A 6,166-nucleotide genomic window follows, 5' to 3' on the forward strand; every position below is an offset into this window, starting at 1 on the left:
AATTACCTGGAATGGCCACAGCTGTGAAGGCAACTCTGACCCTTAAGGAGACCTAAGGATGCCTGCATTTTGATGGAGGCTCCTGATATAACCCCAGTAACTCTTTATTTCCTTCCACTTGGAAGGTCATTGGCTAACCTCTCCCATTTCACCCACCACCCCAAGCTACTGGACCGGAAGAGTTCTACGGACCCTTCACTTTTTGCCCAGTGATGGTGTTTGCCTTAGATGGTCCACGCTGACGATGTCACAGACTAGACTATGGACAGAAGGGGTCTTAGAGACCACTGTCCAAAAGGGAGACGATTAAGAGAGTGCCGTCCAGACCCAGGTCTCCAAACACCCAGTCCTATCCTAGACTCAACCACGCATCCCCACCTGCCCCAGGCATGGCAGGTCAAGCAAGCTTCGTTTCTTGCCAAAGCTCTGGCCTCTCACTCCCAGCAAAATGAACCTGGTTTGATCTCAACAAAGGAACAGAAACAACCAGAGAAGGTTTCTCCCCGAAACCCTCAGCAGAAGCGGTGTTCTCCTCCTCTGCAGGCCATGGCTGTACGAAGGGAAAAGTGTATGGGAGAAAGGAGATGGCTGGGCCTTCTGCACAGAGAGAGCACCCTGGGCCTTGGAAGCCCCCAGCCCCATGAAGGAAGAGTTAGAATGACCATACTCGCTTGCATATTGACCTTTATCCAGTGCACGGAAATTCCCACTCTTCATGGCTCCCCCTAAATGTCTTCAAATCTCACTCATCAGTAGCTACACTCCCCCTTCCTGAGGGCAGATGCAGAGCTCCTTGAAGCCTCTTCTCCTGGAAGCCCAGTGGTTCCCAGCCTAGAGAGATCACAAACCATCAATGCCCAAAAAGGAAATGGGGGTGGCGTGGGACACTTGACAGTTTTTTATCTCACCAAGGAAAGATACGAAAAGAAACAAAACAAAAAATTACCGTCTCTCCTCAACATCATTTAGGAAGAAATGTGTTAACACTAAAAAGAAGAAAGCAGATCATCAGTCGCACACAAAGGATTGTCGTTTCAATGGAAAACTTCGGCTCTCTGGAAACTGATTATGCAACGCTCCCCTTCCTCATTTTCCCAGTGATTAGTAAAAACTTCATCACACATTGGCGTGGCTCATTGGACCAGCCTCCTGGGACCCACTGACTGAATCCCAACTTTGCCTCTCATGCATGAATTCCCTCCATGTTTTTCCTGACAAGGAGTCGTCCCACCAACAATGTCTTACCTAATTGATACTTTTCAAATAACAATTTCCAGAGAGCTCTAACAGCTCCAAAGTTTGCCACCCTACTGAGCAGCAATCTGTGTCCCTGTGGCTTTGTCTCCCTGATCGAATACTGCCCTCCAGCACCTCAGAGAATAAATCTAATTCCTCCTCCACTGACAACCAATCCCAAGTTTCCAAGCGAGCCCTGTTTACTTTGCAGTGACCTATCATCTCCATTATCCCTGGATCCAGGGTTACAACTTTTGATGTTGTCTGTTTCTCTTACATGAGTCATTACACTGGGTAATTAATTGATGCCTATTGACTTAGTACTGAGTACTTAGTATAGAAGGGCTGCTGGTCTGAGGCTCCTCCCTGCTTAAACACCTTCCATATCTCCCTGGCCCACAGGTAAAACGTTGACTTCTTAGTATAGAATTCAAGGATGTTCACAGGTGGGACTCAGCAGTTGTAACCTCATCTCCCAGAAATTCCCCTCATCATGACCACACTCCCCAGGCCCTGTAATTCCTGTCTCAGGGCTTCTGATATCCCTTTTCCCTTGGCACAGAGGACTCCCTGAAGGTTTTCTCACTTCCACACACTATCAGAACTAACCTCTCTTTTCTGGTACTTCCATACCCCTTGCTGTAAAATCAGATTCAGCCTTCCATGGACTATTGCGAAGCTTTTCCGCCTCCCACACTAGACTGTACATTCCTTGAAAGATGAGGTTTGTAACTTCATTCCTACTAATTACTTAGCACAGTACTTGACACTTAATTGGCCCTCATAAATATTTGGGGAGCTGACCCAAAGACATCGACTCTTTACTCCAAAGGCTTTATAATCAAGTGAAAGGCTAAGGCTAATAATACACATGAAACGATGGTGGGCAGAGCAATGACTTGATTGCTAGGTGCCAGGGAATTTTAAAGGAAAGGTCAAGGAGAAATCAAGTGTTCAAGGAAAACATGAGGAGCATTGCAGGGCAACCAGATATTAAGAAAGAATTAAGGAGAACAGGAAGATGCACGTGCATAGCAGCAGGAGGAAACACACTGGCTGAAGGAGAGCAGGATGCCTAGAAGCCTAGTCTGATTAAAACAGAAGCTTCCTTGGGACTTCCCTGGCAGTCCAGTGGTTAAGATTCCGGCTTCCCCTGCAGGGGGCGCAGGTTCAATCTCTGGTTGGGGAACTAAGATCCTGCGTGCCCCAAGGCACAGTCAAAAAAACAAAACAGAACAAAACATCCGAAGCGCCCTTTGGAGGAGGAGAAGTCAAGCGTATCAGTGCGGGCTGAGCATCAACTCCAAGGGCTGTTTTATACAACACTGCTAAGATGCTTGAATTCAAGGTTCTGAGGGCAAGAGTGGAAGTATGGACAACTGCTTTAGAACTGAGGGCCCGAATTCAATCTTTAGCTTTTCATAAGTTGAGGCCAGTAAAAATCATCTGAAATATCTCCCCTGGCTGTTTTCGCTTTTTCCAAACTTTAAAATCCCTGCAAGTATATGATAATATACTTCTTCACAGTGGCAAAGTTGAATACATTGAACCTTAATGAGTACAAAGTCATCCTAAAGAATATAGTTCCAGAATTCCAACTTCTCTCTCCCCAAGATTTCCAAAGATAATTCATTGATTCAAAGGCTTCCCTGGACCCATCAGCTCCTGTGGCTGAGGGTCAGGGCTCAGGAAGTTGAGGGTGTCTTCTGCTCACTGGCCCTCTTGGGGAGCGAATGTCATGCACGTCACCATGTCCGCGATTACAGGCCTAGCTGCGTTCCCTGACAACCCAGGACCATCATCACCCTTATACTGAGCATCTGTCCAAATCTGGGAACTTTCAGATGACTCTGACTCTGCCGAATTAGGACCATACCTGATTCTGTTTTGTTTGTTTGCTTTATGTTTCTTTGTTTCTTTGTTTTTCTCGATTCCAAGCACAGGATTTGGCATAAGAAAAGTTCAGCTAGAGATCTGGTTACTCAAACAAGTAAATGTCATGACTAATATCAATATTTGAGCCCTTTATAAATGCCTTGCTAAGGTCCTTGCAGTTCTGTTTTTTTATTCAAATTACAGAAGAAAATAAGGACAATGTGCCTAAATTCATTCTGAAATGTCGTCCTTACTGTTTCTTTGACTCTTCCAGTGTCATCCATTCAATTAGAGGGAGGTGATGCTAGATGGTGGTTGCTCTCTTTAAACATTTTTGTTTAGCAAAGTTAACATTTAACACACATCTGTGTTAGTTCTTCCACCTGCACTATATTTTTTTCCTCATCCATGAAATGTAGATGTCTGGAAACTACTGCTAGTCTGGAGCATGGCCTCTGCTATCCAGGACCCTGGATTTTGCACATATCTCAGTTCTTATCTTATTAAGTTCTTGGCTTTTATTTTCCTGTAATAGTTTTAGAAGGGACTATTTTACAATCAGATTTATACCTCTTTAACTTCTATTTTGAACATGTTGTGCATAACCTTTTCTTGAGGATACTATCATTATCGGTTTTCAACGGCATTGGTTTACAATATGGTGGATCTTCTGGAAAACACATATTATAGGACAGTTTGCCAGAACCAGAACCAGAACCCAAGTGATCATCATTCTAGGACCATCATTTTTGTCGGAAGGAAGGAAGGAACGGAGAGAGGGATGGAGAGAGGGAGGGAGGGATGGAGAGAGGGAGGGAGGGAGGGAGGGAGGAAAAAAAGGAAAGGAAAAAAGAGTCAAGCTGTAAATTAGCATCTTATGAAATGGCCTCTGAGGAGGTTTTCCTCCTTTGCTGCCTTTGCTCTGCTGTGGCCTTGGAGAATAGAGATCCTTGGGTGTCACTGCTGTGGGCAAAATAAAAGTTTTAGAAATGACTGGGCGAGTGTGGGGCCTGAGCGAGCACTGGAGGGGGCTTGTCAGTGCATACAGTACCCCAGCTTTGGAAAGCTGGTTATGTGCATGGACTTGAGTCACACAGAGCTGGGTTAGAACCGTAGGCGAGTTATGTATTTGTCTGTGGAATGGAAAGTACAATAGGAATGGAAAGTGCAACCAAACAGGATTCCATAAAATAATGCATGCAAAGCACTTAATACAATGCCTGGCCCATAATAAGCCCTCAATAAAACAACTACAATGATCACCCCATGACCCTGTGCATTTTCTTTGCACACTTTCTGGTCCTTTTCCATTATGTTCCAGATAGGTAAGTTTGCCAGACAGCTGAGTTAGAAACACGTAAGATGATACTGCATTTAATTTTTGTCCATTCATTCATTCATTTGGGGGGAAATAAAGTATTTCTTTCTCAGTCTCTTACACAGAATGGAGCACTTGTACTAAATGTTGTCAGGAGAGAGGCCTCAAAACACAGGAACCATTATCTGTGTTCCAGGGAGCCAACAGTCTATCTGAGGAGACCCAGCTCACAGCAAAAATGAGAATTAAGGACATGGTAACACCAATCTTTATTCTCTCTTTCACTTGTTCCCTGCACCCTCTCTTCCTACGTCCAGTTTCCTTTGTCCCTGTACCGACACCCACCTCCACTTTGAGTCTTTCTACCTATATTCCCTTAAAATGGAGAGGTAGAAGAGAGAGAGAAGGAAGGGTCACAAAAACTAGGTAGTGGCTGTACGTCCCTGCACTGAAAAAAGTCTTGGGGCCAAAGTACTTTGTGTATCGTCAAACCTAGAGTCCATTTGGTTTCTTTGGTTTTTTTGGATTTTTGGATTGTTTTGTTTTGTTTTTGAGAGCGAGCATGTGTAAAGGGAAGGAGTTGGCCCACAAAGGTATCTGCAAGACTAAAGAGTACATTTCCAGGATCTGTTAATGGAAACTGTTTTCCCAGCTTGAAAATTACCACGTTTAAACTCACAATATGAGGTAAGCGAAATCATAAATATGAGCTCCTTTTCGGGCAGCAAACAGCATTTGGAGTCTTTCTCTTCTGCCTTTGGGGATCCATATGCCACAGTCTAGTTAGCTGCCCAGCGACTGACAAACATAAATAAAAGGTAATGGTTGTAGTAAATGCAGTTCCTCTGAGTCAACAAATGTTTTCCAGGGAGGGATCAACATGCTTCTTATCACACTAGAGTCACCAAACAGCCAAAGTTTAGCTCTTTCAAAAACAAACTAGCAACAAAGGTAATAACAATAAAAATGTCTGCCCTGTGCACTGTCTAAACTCAACAGTGGGGTGGAACAGGCATCAGAAAGTCCAGAATAGTAAAAGGATGAGAACAAGAGGCCATGAGGAGAGGACTGGATTTGATGGACCATTTGCCTTCCCATCACTATCACCCCTTGCTGCCTACTATCAGCATAGCTCCTCTGAAGTCCTCTCCTTCATCCTTTTATTGCTTCCTGGTGGCCTGTGAAGCCCCCTCAGCTGAGTTAAGTAAAAATGAGCCTTAACTTAAGGTGTCACCATCAGCAGAGAAATCCTTAGGAGGAAGCAGTGAAATGGGAGATGGTACAAGTTATGTCCCGAGATATGGCCAATTCCTTAGGCATTGAAGGATAAGGAGGTTAATCCAGTCAACTAAATTATTCCAGCCATTAACCCACGCACCAGTGGGCCCAGCACATAAACCTTTACATGCAACACCTGAACAGGGTCTCAGTGGCACAAGTGAGGGTTGTGGGTACAGAAATGTAGATCCACTCCCTTGGCCCCCGCAGATGGCCCTGGATATGTTATCTGTACATGTTGTCATTGACGTGGGCAGAAACCCCTGCCTTGGGATCTGCTAAATACTAACTTGATTTACTGGAGCAGGTGTCTGTGGTCCTCCAAAGCTGTCAACTGTTGAGCGTGGTGATTCCACCTAAGAGTCTCATAACCCTTTCACTGCCTTTCTCTTTTAACCCTAAGCAGCAGGCAAGCAGATGAAGTCAGATTGTTATGAGAGCCTCAGGAAAATGACTCAA

General features: G+C 44.6%; 1 protein-coding gene across 4 annotated transcripts in view; it reads left to right on the forward strand.

The window, feature by feature from the left end:
* The window catches only part of GRIA1 (glutamate ionotropic receptor AMPA type subunit 1), a gene marked incomplete at both ends in the record, with an annotated part of 312,323 nt that overhangs the window by 289,981 nt on the left and 16,176 nt on the right, over positions 1-6,166 (forward strand). The gene's annotated exons all lie outside the window — the stretch shown is intronic.

This window comes from Grampus griseus, assembly GCF_964374135.1.
Source record: "Grampus griseus genome assembly, chromosome: 3".
In the NCBI taxonomy this organism is placed as follows: domain Eukaryota; kingdom Metazoa; phylum Chordata; class Mammalia; order Artiodactyla; family Delphinidae; genus Grampus; species Grampus griseus.